At 46.7% G+C, this 15,398-nt stretch overlaps 1 protein-coding gene across 2 annotated transcripts in view; it reads right to left on the reverse strand.

Moving 5' to 3' along the window:
- The window catches only part of LOC147882000 (double-stranded RNA-binding protein 8-like), a 39,535-nt gene extending 26,115 nt beyond the window's left edge, over positions 1-13,420 (reverse strand). The window contains exon 1 of one of the 2 annotated variants that reach the window (XM_087401899.1): positions 13,232-13,420. The gene's annotated coding sequence lies outside the window, so the exon portion shown is untranslated. The remainder of the gene's footprint in view (positions 1-13,231) is intronic. The other variant, XM_087401898.1, reaches the window with a different exon arrangement.
- Positions 13,421-15,398: the final 1,978 nt, after the last annotated feature.

The raw sequence follows: 15,398 nt of genomic DNA on the forward strand, positions 1-15,398 counted from the left end.
TCTTGAAAAAGTTAGGTGGATCCCGGCAATGGAACCATGAAGCCAGCCTTCACTAATCAAAGGGTGGTAGAATCCACTTTAACCACAGCATACAAAATAAATAATCAAATTATTAAAGCACTACTCAAAAACAAAGACACCAATTTGCCCCAAACACCGGCGCCCCTTGCGGTATTTCTTTAATATTCATATAAAGACAAGAGGCTGATTACAAGGTCACCTAAAAGCTGCACCACAGGTAAACCACTGCCCACAGACTTCCAATATCCTGCACACCCTACAATTCCTGGTTAACTTTATATGGCGAATATGCATCCAATCACAAGGCAATCACGCACTCTTCCTTCTGATCAAGCATGCAGCAGAATCCAAAGCCATAAACTCTCTCTCTGCCCAATGCACCTGCACAACCAAGTGCCCAACCAGCCAAATACAACTAAACAGATGCAAAAAAGCAAAGGACAGTCAAACTCTGACACAACAAACCAAGAATACCCCCTCCAAAATAGGTTGCCCCTATCTGTAGTCACCCTAGCCACTGCCCAACAGCATAAATCAGCCTTCCTTGGCCTGGAAACAATAGCCAACAACCAATCTGGAAACGGAAAAAGCAAGCAAAGACCAGCCTTCCTCTACCCAGAATCCATAGGATCAGGTTGTTTGAACTGGAAAACCCTCATCCAACAAAGAATAGATGATTCAGCCCTAGCGCAGTCCAAAGGCAGCTCCAAAACAAGTCATCCCACTAAGGACAGTCAAACTCTGACACAACAAACCAAGAAAACCCCCTCCAAATCAGGTTGCCCCTATCTGTAGTCACCCTAGCCACTGCCCAACAGCATAAATCAGCCTTCCTCGGCCTGGAAACAATAGCCAACAACCAATCTGGAAACGGAAAAAGCAAGCAAAGACTAGCCTTCCTCTACCCAGAATCCATAGGAACAGGTTGTTTGAACTCGAAAACCCTCATCCAGCAAAGAATAGATGATTCAGCCCTGGCGCAGTCCAAAGGCAGCTCCAAAACAAGTCATCCCACTTAGAAAAGGTCCCAAAACAAACAGCAATTGACAAGAATCAGGCAGAAAGCATTTCACCCCACGTTCTACGACCTGTCTGCAGCCCAGGAAGCAACAAGATGAATCGCCTCTCCTTCTGGAGCCCAGATTTCAATGAAAACAGCTTGTAGAAGAAATCACCACACTTCTAGGGCCCAGAAACAGAAAAAACCAGCCTGTGGAGAAATCGCAATTCTTCTTTTTCAGCTTTCGGCAGCAGCAACAGCATCCAAACAGGTCGCCCACCAGCCTGGAGGACACCAGCAGCAGCAGAAGTCCAAAATCCAGCCTGAAAACAAGTCGCCCATGCCCATGTTAAGCAAACTACAATCCCCAATTTCTGGGGCAAACATACCATCTTGCAGGCCAGCCAAAAGGTCATCCAGCAGGGCCAAACTAGTGGCCAGAACTGGCCAACCAGATCTGGCCGACCAGCAGGCCAACCAGTTGGCAGGCCCACCGACCAGCTGGCCGACCAGCTGGCAGGCCCACCGACCAGAGCTGGCCAACCTCCTAAGGTCAGGCCTATAAAAGTCTACCTACCCCCTTCACTCTCTTGAGACAAGACCTGCAGCTGCTCCTCACCTCCTCCATCCTTTGCTGCAGCCCCTCCTGCTCCATATCTGCTCCTCTGCTCCAGATCTGCTCCTCCTGCACCAGATCTGCCCCTCCTCCAGATCTGCTCCTCCTACACCAGATCTGCCCCTCCTGCTCCAGATCTGCTCCTCCTGCACCAGATCTGCCCCTCCTGCTCCAGATCTGCTCTCCTCTGCTCCAGATCTGCTCCTCCTACACCAGATCTGCCCCTCCTGCTCCAGATCTGCTCTCCTCTGCTCCAGATCTGCTCCTCCTGCACCAGATCTGCCCCTCCTCCAGATCTACTCTTCTGCTCCAGTTCTGCCCCAACTCCTCTGTCTCTCTGTTTCTCTCCTTCAGATCTAGCCCTGGACCTCCAACTGCTGCTCCTGACTGCTGCCTGACAAGCTTCCACATTTCTCCTCTTCATCTGCTGCCATCCTCTGCTACCTCTAGGGCAGCTCCAGCTCTTCATCATCTTCGTCATCATCGAGCTACACGAAGGACTGCGTTTCACTCCCTCTGCTGCTATCTTTTCTATTGTTTCTCTACATGGAATCATCTTTCTGATTCACCTCAGCCACGGTCCTTGAGACATGACGGCTTGAGGTTCTTGTATTCAGTTTTTTCATATTACCGACAGGCACTATGTTTTCTGAGTTCCGTTCTTCAGTTGTGTCTGACTATTGTCTATTTTTTATCGCTCCGCTGCAAACCCTATCGTTTCTCTATAGCCCACTCCAAGCAGGCTCCAAGGAAAATTGTGATGAATTCTCTCTTCCTGGCCTGCTTTTGGGCTCCTGCATGCCAAACAAGTATCCCGTGCTGAAATTTGGAGTCCCGTGCTAAAAATAGCAAATCTTAATTGCACCACTCTTTTTCCCCTCTGTTGCACACACTCGTCCTAGGAATTAATTGCCTAGTAATTGGTCTACACATTCACAATTTCCAAGCGCCCACAAGAAATTTTAATTCCCCTAGTCCCACACGTGTGGCTAGACTTCCCGTGCCGCCCCAGAGGCCCAGGGCAATCACATTACAAGGGTGGGAAATGTCAACGAGCGAGCTGACAATGCTGTCAGAGCTGGGAAGCTTGAGCGAACAGAGAGTGCAAGGTGAGCAACAAGATGGGAGGTTGGGTTGGCACACGCTAAGGGGTAGGATCAGACATTAGAGTAGCAAAGAAAGTAATGGGGCTGAGTGTAGAGATCAAGGGGAGGGAGTGATGAGCCGAGACGTTGAGAGGGTACGGGGGTTGCAAGCGATCAAGAGATATGAGAGGGGAGGCTAGTCTTCATTCCCATGTGCTCATAGAACCAATTCCAAGCCTCCTTGAGGTAAGGTTCCCATAATAATTGATATGATGGCAAATGTTGTGAAGCATGGGCTCGCCTAAAGCATGAGGTAAGAATAGGAAAGATCAAGATGCGCGAGGTGCAACGGATCAACCAAAGTCTTATCCACCACAAGAAGCGAGCCCATTGAGGACGAATTATGCACACATTGAGGATGAATTATACCAACTATTAGTAAGTATGGATAGTAAGGAAGCTTGGAGGCCATTCATTCAGCACCAGCCACCAACACCCATCACAAGCCACACCTATGATGTTGGATATCAAAGCCCATGTGTGAGAGTCTTACAGTGAGTGTCCCTAACTAGAGCCTTGTGGGTGTGAGTCGTCCTTGTGCAAGTGGACCACGTAAGTAGACTAAGCCTTAAATAAGATTTGATATGAACCTGTGTGACCTCAACTATGAGGTGTCAGTGTGTGGAAGAGAAGGCTGCCTGAGCCCATTGTACTTGCTGATTATCATCACACTTTGACCTCCACCTGATTGCCTCATCATGTGATTGCTTCTCTCTCCTTCACTCTGCTCATGGAATCTAACATGGTATTAGATCCAATCCGGTCGAGCCCTTGCCCTCCTTTTGATTGATGGACACTCTCTCATCGACTATCTAGGCCTGCTGAGTCACTAAATTTGTGGAGAACAGCCATCGATGTTACATTATGAGGAAGATCACACCAGCAAAATCTGCCCTCGAAGCAGCACCATCCTCCATCTTTTTAAATTGAGCAGCCTTACCATGACCACGTGTGTCCATTTTCAGTGATACTCACCCGACTCCATGCATTTGCCTGCTGCTCTGTCTATCAACCAATTGAGCTATTGAAAAGGACCTTCACATTAGGACCAATCGATGTCTTCTTCTTTCGCCCAGTTGCTGTTCCTGAGCTGTCATCCTTAAGTGGAGTCGTTTTGCTTCTGCCTAGTGATTTATCTCTAAGGGATTTACTCCAGCTATTGACGATTGCTCCTGAGCTTCCGTTTGACGGCCTTTCTTGTTACAGTAGTGGCTTGCTCTTGCTACCATTCTGAAGGACATCACCATATTGAAGGAAGAAATGCGCTCAATTGGTTGCAAGCACTCCATATCTATTTCTCTGTAAAAGTTTTGGAACCTTATGTTTGAAATTTGTGTTAGATATCAATGCTCCACTCTCGTGTAACTACGCGGGAACCATCTAACTCTACTTGTAAGCCCCCCATATGAGGAGAAGGCATTTGAGTAGCTCGGTTATCCGGTAGGTCCTGGTTTGGACACCAGATGGGGGCCATGTGTGGCCTGATGGCTGGACGGCTTCAGATAGAGTTGGCACACCGCCAACTAGGCTACATGCAAGTGCGGGAAGGCATCCCATGACTGACCGCACTGAGGGTAGACGCAGCATTTCCCGGGGCAGCCCACTCTCGGGTTGCGGGACCCGTTTGGAGCCCTAGATGCTCTATTTTACGCACCAGTTCTATCGTGTGGTCGGTGGCCTATTTCGGGACCGATCCCCAGTCGACCGTTTTGGGCGGACTGGGTCGGTCACCCAATTGGGTCTTACCGACTACGACTGGTGGCTATATAAGAGCAAGCCCGTGAAGCCCATTTCATCACTGGCTACAGCAACCCTGATTCCTTTGCATCCAGCCTCCGTCCTCTACTGTTTCCAGCACGCCATCGAAGCTTCTTTCACACAAGCGCACGGCTGGGAGGCAACGCCATCTATTGTATCAATTTTACAGTAATCAAATTTTTTATTCTCCATACTATCTGTTTTTCTCTCTTGCGTACGAGATCCTTTTATCTGTTGAGCACAGACGTTGTATTGTTTTCTTATATGGTATCAGAGCTTGGACTCTAGCAAGAAGATTTGGTAGTGTGTTTCTATTTACGAGCAGATTGTGAGAGATGGCCCAACCCGCAAGACTGCGAATCCCACCGTTCGGCGAAAGCAGAAAGTTGGACAGCACTAACTATCCACTCTAGAAGTTCAAGATGAAGACCATCCTAAGTGCATACGAGCTTTGGAATACTACTACTGGGGTGGACATGAAGCCGGTCCCGAGACCGAATCCGGCCAATGCAGCACAACAGATAGTACCAACTGTGGATGAGATTCTCGCGTGGACAAGAAGAAATGCAGATGCGCTGTGTTCTATTGTCTGCAGTGTAAGTGATTCTGTCATGGCATTAATTTAACATGTCACCACAGCGACGGAGGCATGGACGGTCTTGAAAAATCAGTACGAGACCACGAATCATACGCGGATTCAGAATCTGGAGACTCAACTCGCGAACAAGAAACTGTCTGAGTCTGAAACGGCAAAGAAGTTCATCACCAGGGTGAAGAATCTGCGCGATCAAATGACTGCGATTGGCATCACCATCACGAGCGAGAGTCTAGCACGAAGGTGCATATATATTCTCCCACTAAAGTACGACGATCTTGTTACGACGCTGAATACGCAGAACAGAAATCTGCCCCTCAACTTTGAGGATTTCCGCGCAATGCTTCTGGAGGAGGAGATGCGTCAAAAGACGAGGACTGGAGAAGATTCGGCTTTCTATGCTAGATCAAAGAAAGGTAAGGATAAGGACTCTAGTAACCCATCTTCTTCTGATGATAAAAAGAGAAAGAAGAAGATCAAGTGCTTCTATTGCAACAAGGCAGGGCACAAGCAGAATGAGTGCCGGAAGAAGATTGCAGATGAGAAGAACGGAGTAAAGAAAGAGTCTAGCAACAGCGCGCAGGCAGTACCAGTAGAGCTGTTCGTAGCAATTGAGGAGATTTGCACGGAGGTAGTTCATGTACCTGCGGATGAACCTTGGATTATTGACAGTGGTGCATCGCACCACATGACCAGTCGGAAGGATTGCTATACCTCTCTACAGCCGGTAGGGAATGACATCCTGGTAGCAGTCGGCAATGATGCAAAATGTCCAGCAAAAGAAAAAGGTACGATTGCTCTCAAGTCAGATGGAGTTGTAAAACAGTTGTCCGATGTTCTTTATGTGCCAGATATCAAGAGGACCTTATTGTCCGTTTCTGCGATCACGGATAGGGACCTCAAAGTTCAATTCGATAAGAATGGCGCACAGATTTTAGATCTTCAAGGAAAGGTCATTGGTAAAGGTACACGGCGCAACAACATCTACGAACTCTCAGCTTTCAGTGCTCGAGCGGATGTGAAGAACACTAAGTTGTGGCATGAGAGGTTTGGTCATCTAAACCTTAGTTCTTTAAAGGAGATGCATAAAAGTGGAATGATTGCAGACCTACCAGAAATTACAGATCTGCTCGATGTATGTGAAGCTTGCATGATGGGCAAGTAGCATCGGCATCCCTTTCCTAAAGAGGCCAGCAGGGCAAAGGCTCCTCTAGAGCTCGTTCACATGGACCTCTGCGGAAAGATGGAGACGGAAGCTTTGGGTAGTTCCTACTACTTCATGACGCTGATCGACGACTACAGTAGAAGGATATGGATATACTTCCTGAAGACTAAAGACGAGGCTTTTAGTAAGTTCAAGGAATGGCATGTAATGGTCGAGAAAGAAACGGGGAGGAAGGTGAAGAAATTGAGATCAGACAGAGGTGGAGAGTTCACATCAACTAAATTCGAAAGTTACTGCAAAAGTCACGGGATCAAGAGGCAGAAACCCCCGCCACATACATCACAGCAAAATGGAGTAGCAGAACGCAAGATGCGCGTCATCTGTGAAATGGGCAGGAGTATGATGAAAGGGAAAAATTCGCCAAAGACTTTCTGGACTGAAGCATGTAACACTACAGTTTACATTCTGAATCGTAGTTACACGAAGGCTGTGAACAGGATGACTCCACTGCAGGCCTTGTCTGGTAAGAAACCTTCAGCTGCACATTTCAGAGTTTTTGAATGTGGCTGTTTTGTGCATGTCCCTAATGCTAACAGGACCAAATGGGAACCGAAGAGCCGAAAGTGTATTTTCTTGGGCTACAGTGAAGAGGCGAAGGGTTACCGTCTCTATAACCCTGTTACCAAGAAGGTAATAGTAAGTCGCGATGTGGTCTTCTCAGAACAGCCACATCAATTGAAGGAGGATGCTTCCTTCCCAGACAACAAGGACCAAGATATCCATCCAGTATAACCACCAACAGCAGACCGAACTCCCCCAACGATGCTTGGGAGGATTCAAGATAAAGAAGAGGAAGAAGAGCATGCAGAACCACAACGGGAACGGCCGTTCCCGAAGTGGGTAAAGCAGCTCTTGGACGGCAGAGAACCTCCAGCCATTGAGGAGGAACCATCCGAACACCGCCGGTCCAAGAGATTAGAGGAGCAAAGAAGGACGCAGGAACACTTGGTCAACTACGCTTTGATGACAAAGGTGATCCCTGCTGATGAACCCAAGTGTCTTGAAGAGACACAGGGTGTTGATAGGTGGATGGAGGCTATGCAGTCGGAGTATGGCTCCATAATGAAGAACAACACTTGGGACCTTGTGGATCGACCACAAAAACGCAAGGTAATCGGCACCAAGTGGGTGTACAAGACCAAGTACAAGTCCGACAGCACGTTGGATAAGTACAAGACTCGGCTCGTGGCAAAAGAATTCACACAGGTACTTGGTTTTGATTATCATGATACTTTTGCTCCCACAGCTCGACTAACCACAATTCGCAGTGTTTTGGCTTTAGTTGCCCAGGAAAGTTGGCCCGTGTTTTAGATGGATGTAAAATCCGCATTTCTGAATGGAGATCTCAAGGAGGAGGTATACGTGGAACAACCACCAGGTTTTGAGATCCCCGGTTTAGAAGGTAAAGTCTGTAAACTGAAGAAGGCACTTTACGGGTTGAAACAAGCCCCACGAGCATGGTACCAGCGAATTGATGCCTACTTTCTGCAAAACGAATTCAGGAGGAGCCCATCTGATGCAAATTTGCATATCTTCAGAGAAGGAGACAGGTGTATGATCGTGGTCCTTTATGCGGAACCATGAAGAGAAGATCTCGCAAACAAAGCATTTGCTAGGAAGAGAGTTTGAAATGACAGACCTCGGACTGATGCATTTCTGTTTGGGGATTGAAGTTTGGCAAGAGCCAAAACAGATCTTCATCTCACAGCTGAAGTATGCTGGGGAGATACTGAAGGCATTTGGCATGGCTGAGTGCAAGACAATTGGTACCCCTATGAAGATTGACGTGAAGCTCTCAAACGAGGATTCATCACCACTGGTGGACGAAGCGAAGTACAGAAGGCTTGTGGGCAGTTTGTTTTACTTGTGCAACACGCAGCCGGACATCAGCTTTGCGACTGGTGTACTAAGCAGGTTTTCTAATAAGCCCCAAGAGAACCATTGGAGGGCAGGGATGCGGGTGCTGAAATACATCAAAGGCACACTTGATTATGACATCACCTATACCAAGGGCAACATCTTGACCGGATTCTGTGACTCGGATTGGACAGGAGACGTGGACAGTAGGAGATCAGTGACAGGTTACTGTTTCTCACTTGGATCTGGAGCTGTGTCACGGGTCAGCAAGAAGTAACCTACAGTTGCTCTTTTTTCTACCGAGGCTGAGTACAAATCAGCATGCTTTGCTTCTTGCGAGGCAGTATGGTTGAGGAGGATTTTAGGGGACATGGGTGCAGTGCAGAATAAGCCTACGCAGTTATCATGTTACAATCAGAGTTGCATGGCGATTGCGAAGAACCCTGTGTTCCACACTCGCACAAAACACATTGAGATTCAATCTCACTTTATACGCGAGCTCATCATGGATGAAGAGGTCGACTTCGTGTACTGTCCAACTACAGAGAATGCTGCGGACATCTTCACAAAGGCTCTTGGAAAAGACTTGCTGGAGAGGCATCTTCATCGACTTGGCATTGGCCCAAAAAAGTAAGTTTACTTGCGGGTGGACATTGAGGGGGGGTGTTAGATATCAATGCTCCACTCTCGTGTAACTTCGCGGGAACTAGCTAACTCTACTTGTAAGCCCCCCATATGAGGAGAAGGCATTTGAGTAGCTCGGTTACCCGGCAGGTCCTGGTTTGGACACCAGATGGGGGCCATGTTTGGCCTGATGGCTAGACGGCTTTAGATAGAGTTGGCACACCGCCAACTAGGCTACATGCAAGTGCGGGAAGGCATCCCATGACTGACCGCACTGAGGGTAGACGGAGCATTTCCCAGGGCAGCCCACTCTCGGGTTGCGGGGCCCGTTTGGAGCCCTAGATACTCTATTTTGCGCACCGGTTCTATCGTGTGGTCAGTGGCCTATTTCGGGACCAGTCGGCCGTTTTGGGCGGACTGGGTCGGTCACCCAATTGAGTCTAACCGACTACGAGTGGTGGCTATATAAGAGCAAGCCCGTGAAGCCCATTTCATCACTGGCTACAGCAACCCTGATTCCTTAGCATCCAACCTCCGTCCTCTACTGTTTCCAGCATGCCATCGAAGCTTCTTTCACAGGAGCGCACGGCTGGGAGGCAGCGCCATCTATTGTATCAGTTTTACAGTAATCAAATTTTTGATTCTCCATACTATCTATTTTTTCTCTCTTGCGTACGAGATCCTCTTATCTGTTGAGCACAGACGTTGTATTGTTTTCTTACAATTTGATCAGAGGCAAATGGCTGGAAGGAACAACTTTTGAGAAGTGCTCAACGAAAGCGCACAGCTTTCTTTTTAGCACTCTCTTGGGCCGCCATCGGTTGTTAGTCTTATCTTCAATTTCAGGCCTCCAGCTGCATCCTTGGACCTACTCAGCCCTGTGCACTATCTGCTCAACATGCGTACTATCTATCTACTAGACAGGCGCATGGTCTGCCTGCTAGACCTGCGCACTATCTGCTCAACATGCGTACTATCTATCTACTAGACAGGCGCATGGTCTGCCTGCTAGACCTGCGCACTATCTGCTGGAGGTTGCAACAATTCTGCTCTAAGGAGCAAGTTCTCGTGATAGTACCTAAGCAAGAAGCTTCGTCAACATCTTCCTAGACGGTACCTACGCCCACCTTCTCCGTTTCTTTGTAGTCCTTTTGCTGGATTCTATTCTCTCTGTCCCTAACAAGCTGGGTGTGTTAATAGAATCTTCATTGACTCAAATCCACGTCGACTTTGTTTTCTTTTGCCAGAGTTTCTTTTTGCTAAGGTTCTGAGGTCTATCCATTGGATGACACATGGTAGGTAAAATTTTTCCCCTTTTCACATTCAAAGGTCTCTTTATCTTGCTAGGTTCCAAGACATGTGGTACTTTTAATACTTGGTCCTTAAGGCCCTTTCTCTAAGGTTATAAAGAGAAGTCAAATTTTTAGTTGACTAGTTTGTTAGGCTCTTGATAATCTTGTTTACTCTCTGCCCCAAGCTTCTTGATCAGCTAGAGATACTGCCATTCTGCCGTTGCCGACTTCATTCTTGATCTATAAGTGAAGTCTCATCCAACGCTATCCCATGGGCTGCTAAACAAGACACTTCAAATTCACGGCCTTATTATCAGTATCCACCAATGGAACCTCCTCGTCTTGCTTCTCAGATCAAGAAATTATCCAGTCATAAGCCTCATCCTTATGCGGTACAGTGTGGAAAGTCGTCAAGGGAACCGAAACCAAGCCTGAAGAAAATGCAGCTGCAGTGATTACATGGACTGAAAAAAATGATCAAGCTCTTGCAATTATTGGTTTGGGTCATGCAAACAATTATATTCATCATCTCTGACAGTACAGCTAAAGAGGTATGGGACAATCTAAATGATCTATTTGGAGAAGATCTTAATAATTCAAAATTCTTTCTCAAAGCAGCAATTTTATAAGATGTCCATTAAGGATTCCTCCTTGACGGACCATCTCAATGCTTTAGGTATCCTCATATAACAACTCACGGCCTTGAAAGCTCCTCCTCATGATGATGATAAGAAGGTTGTACTTCTTAAAAGTATCGAAGACAATCCCAACTATACAGATATCCTTTTGTCCGTCAAGTTGATCTACTCATGGCCCTGAACGATTTCTCAAAGACCCTTGTGAATCAACCAAATCCGAATGTTCAGCTCCAAATGAGCATAGTTGGATCCGTCGAGTTTGTCCTCCTTGCTCATATGCGGGGGTGCCTTTAGATCCACACACTTGTGCTTAAGAACAGCCCTGACGATAGGGAGGGTGGTTAGGGACAGGAGAGAAGGGAGGCTGGATGGGGATGTAGGAAGGGATGCTACTAACACCTTCTTCAAACAATTCTGAACCCCTTGCTGTCCATGCCTGCAGCAGCCTTCTCCAAACAGTCGCATGCGTCCCAAAATAGCCATGTCCTCAGATCACCTTCGACTATGGTTCACCTTTTTCTCGAGCTGGCCACGCCACACGATATTGTGCACACCACCCAATCAAGACACGGGCGATGGTTTCATCCATGCGTTATACAGTAAGGGTGGGTGGGATCTGGGCGGCGACAATATCTTAGATTCAGCCAGCAACAAACTCCGAACTGCTCACGCCTTCTGCTATGTCAGTCCCAAACTCTCTCCAGGTCCAAGCTTCCAGACGACCTGCTGTTTTGATACCATGGCAATGTTGCACACATTGTAAGACACAGAGAGAGAGAGAGAGAGAGAGAGAGAGAACAACATAGAACAAGGCAAGAAAAATTAATTTGTGGCATGGAAATGCAATGCGGTGTGTGTAAGGATGAAATGGAACGATCCAAATGTGGCAAGGTGACCCTATTTATCATGTGGAAGTAAGGGCTGCAGACAGCCGACCCAGTCAGGTGGTGGGTCTGCTTGACCCGACCCAAGTCAAGTCGGCTGACCCGACCTTGGTCAGCTGTGTCACTCAATCTTGGTCAGCCACAATGCTGGCCTGGTTAGCCCCGGCCAGCTGGCACAAGACCAGCCAGAAACAGGCCCTTAACCAGCCCTCTAACTTACCCCTAACCTCAGCTAAATGCCCTGGTAAACAGGCCCCAAACTAACTGAGTAAACTACTCTTTTCCAGGGCGGGCACACCCACATAGAAGCGCTCCTCTCCACACACGAGATGCTCTAAATTCTAACTGGTATGACCCTAATACTACAGCGACTTCATTGCCTTCTCCACCAATACTACATCGATTAGGTCAATGTGTAAGCTGGCACAAGGTCTTCGGTTCTCTTCCAAACTCAGCAAAGTGTTTGCAAAACATTCGGTGAGCTAGAGATTCCAATAGATTTCCAAACACCAAATGACAAGGTACCTTGGCTACCATATAGCAGTTCAATCTACTTTGAGAGTTGTACAAGTTGAAGATATAGTTATGAATTTCTTGACTTACTTCCCATCTCTCAAGGTTTATTAGCATGAAGTTGGAAAAAAGGACAAACAGAAAGTTCTTTGTCCAATAGGCCCACGCCTGCCGATTCCATCAAAACCCCCTAGGTCCTAGCACGGGCTGCCCCTGTGTAGTCGCATACCAATACCTCACGCACTTCACAAGTGTCCAGACTTAGATCCGTTTTCACAACAAATGTCACTATTGCATACGATGCAGGGCGACTCCTGCCTACCATGTTTATCACCACAAGAAAAGATAGTGCATTAAAAATCACCTATCGAGCATCGAAGTTTGAAGCTCTCTTTACATTGTAGGTTATCTTGCATCATCAATTTCAAAGGTTACCTTGCATCGTCACCTGCCCAAATTAGCCCCAGAATTTGGCTTTCCTTGGTGACTTACATCGTCTACGCTACCAATTAAATATTATACAAAAGGAATATCCTCACTCTTGACTAACCAGAGTCCAAAATGTCTAAAAACTTTTCCTAAATATCTTGCTACTCCGCGCTGAATACAGTAAATATGAGCACATGTTCCAAGGGATAATTGACGCCGCAGCAGGAGAATGAGTAGAGGGATATTTTCGGCCCTTCCAATGAATAACAAGGCCGTGTGACGCCTGCATTCTCTGGAGGTCTGATAAGCATGGATACGCAAGTCCCTCGCAATTAAACTTATCTGACACAACGCTCCAGCTTGACCCATTTCAGATGCACGAATTCTTAGAGCAGTGCAACGGCTGCAATGCAAAACTCATCACAGGACGTGTTCATTTTCAGAGCGACTCCCGGCTAAGTCTGTCCCATGACTCTGTCTTGTTTTGCTAGATGAATCGGAATGGAACATATTCGTGATCAGTCTTTTCGCGAGTCTACTGAAACTCGTGGAACCAAAGCGATCGTATCGAGTAGCATCTGCATGCATAGATTGAAATCGGACAAAGAGAAGATCAAAAGGAAGAGAATGGCACCTGGTGAGAAGCGGGAAGCGAGGAAGAAGAAGCCTTTGTAGAGTGTGTGCGCTCTTTTTTGTGTGTATAATGCCTCTCTGTAAAGAAACGATTGCCCTACGGATTTTGCTAGGGACAGCGACCCTCTAGACTCTTGTTTGGGATGACTCTACAAGATTCATAGAAAGTGACCCCTCAAGCTCCAAAACACACTCTCTCTTTATTAGGGTCTTTCCATACCAAACCACCCCCCCCCCCCCGCAAGTTGCTATTTTTCTCCATGGCGGGCCGGGATCATTCACCAGCCCCTAAGCAATAAATGCTTTCAACAATGTAAACCCCAGCCCATGCTCATGGGCGGGGGGTCTTGGCTGCCTAACTTTGTCCACCCTCCTTTTTTTAAGGATCCAATAAGCTTTTTAAATGTGGTAGCACGCCCCTGCAACAAAGCTTGGCGGGCGGGGACTTGGGCGATCTATAAACACCCTTAGGGTGCCTCGAGGCCTTCCCCTTAGACTGGCGTCTAAGAGCAGCAAAGGCATCTCCACCATGCACGGCACCTTTCCAGGAGGCACCGCCTTCCGATGACACTTGTAGGGGGTTCCAAACATCCGGTTCTCTAGAGTCGATGACATGTCGGTAGAGCATCAAACATGTACGTCGTGTCGCCAAAGCGACCCTCCAACTCCACTCGCCACCGAGTTTGATGCGATGATGCCTGGCAAGATGTATTATGTTACCTCCCTCATCCAAAATCCAAGGTATGGGGGGGACAAGGTCCATATAGAATATACATGGATTTCCTTTAAAAAATTCAAATAAGCAAGGGAAGAATATGAAAATCTCATGTCCCCCTCCCTCAAAATATTCAGTATATACCTTAAAAAATATGCAAGATTTTAAGATACCTTGAAAAATATGCAAGATTTTAAGATTTGTACATATTTTTTCATAATATGTGAGGCCCAAGTGGGGGGTTCTTTTGATGGGGGGGTAAATTTTAAAAATACAATTTTAAAAATACACTAAAATATGAAAGCCCATCTCCTTTCAAATTAATATAACTTTTCCATGCTTTACCTAAATTTCAAGGTGTAAAGACATATTTGAAGCTCTTTTAGTGTAGAACACAACCATGTTAATTTGTCTAATTTCTACTCATGGCATATTGTTAAATTCATCTCATACTCAAGGTTTTGATAGGTTTTCTTCTTAAAGGGAGTTGGCACCCCAAGCGATGATGCTGGCAGGAGGAGGTAAATTCAATCGCCGAAGTCGGTCCACATCACCGCTAGCCGGTGCATGAGGACAACATCTTACAAACTAGGGTGCAAGCCCAAGCTCGTTTTTAAATCAGTCAATGAGGGTGAAAGATAAGGTTGCCCATGCACACATTAAGCGAAAGCCAAGATGAGAACTGCTAATGTGGGATGCTAACTGGAGGCTCCTGAAAGCTCATTTTCTAAAGCATCCATGCCCACCCAAATGATGGTCACCATTTGTCTACCTAATCACAACATTTGCCAATCTAATCATACTCATTGGAAGACCAAACAACTCTTGCTTGAGCATGATCTTGGAGTTTTTCACCCTAGATCCAAATAGCTCCTTGAGCATGGTCTAGTTCTGTGCTATAGTTTTTGGAATATTAATGTGATGAAAGAAATCCACCCCGAGAGCTCATCCCAAGAGACCAAGGGCTTTCTCATTCTTGAGGTCACATGCATTCATCTTCTCAAGACGGGCTTCTTTTTTATTATGGTGTCTACACCCCACAAGCCTTTCTCCATAAGAAGCAAATGCACAAAGAGTTGCTAGGAGGGGAAGTTCTTGCCACCATCAACTTCACAACAGAAGCTTCAGGCAAACCCATCTTTGTAGTTTTGCTCTATGCATCCATGACTACTACAATTGTAGAAGAATTAGACTGCACATTTCAACAAGAGTGTCTAAGCTAGAGCTTTCCTTCTTCAAGAACTTTGAGGCTTCTTAAGAAAACTTAGAGCTCTAAAAATATTGAATATGGGTGATCTTCTTCGAATTGTTCTTCCACGATGTCACAAGAGCATCTAAGCACAGGCAACACCTGAACTTGCTCTGATACCAACTGTTGGTAATTGCATGCATGCAGAGAAATAATTCACGCCTAAGGTCACGAGCTAAAATGTTGATGGAAGGAAGAGCCCAG

The sequence above is a fragment of the Dipteris shenzhenensis genome, chromosome 30 (assembly GCF_047967505.1).
Source record: "Dipteris shenzhenensis isolate YYH24624 ecotype China chromosome 30, Dip_SZ_1.0, whole genome shotgun sequence".
NCBI lineage: Eukaryota > Viridiplantae > Streptophyta > Polypodiopsida > Gleicheniales > Dipteridaceae > Dipteris > Dipteris shenzhenensis.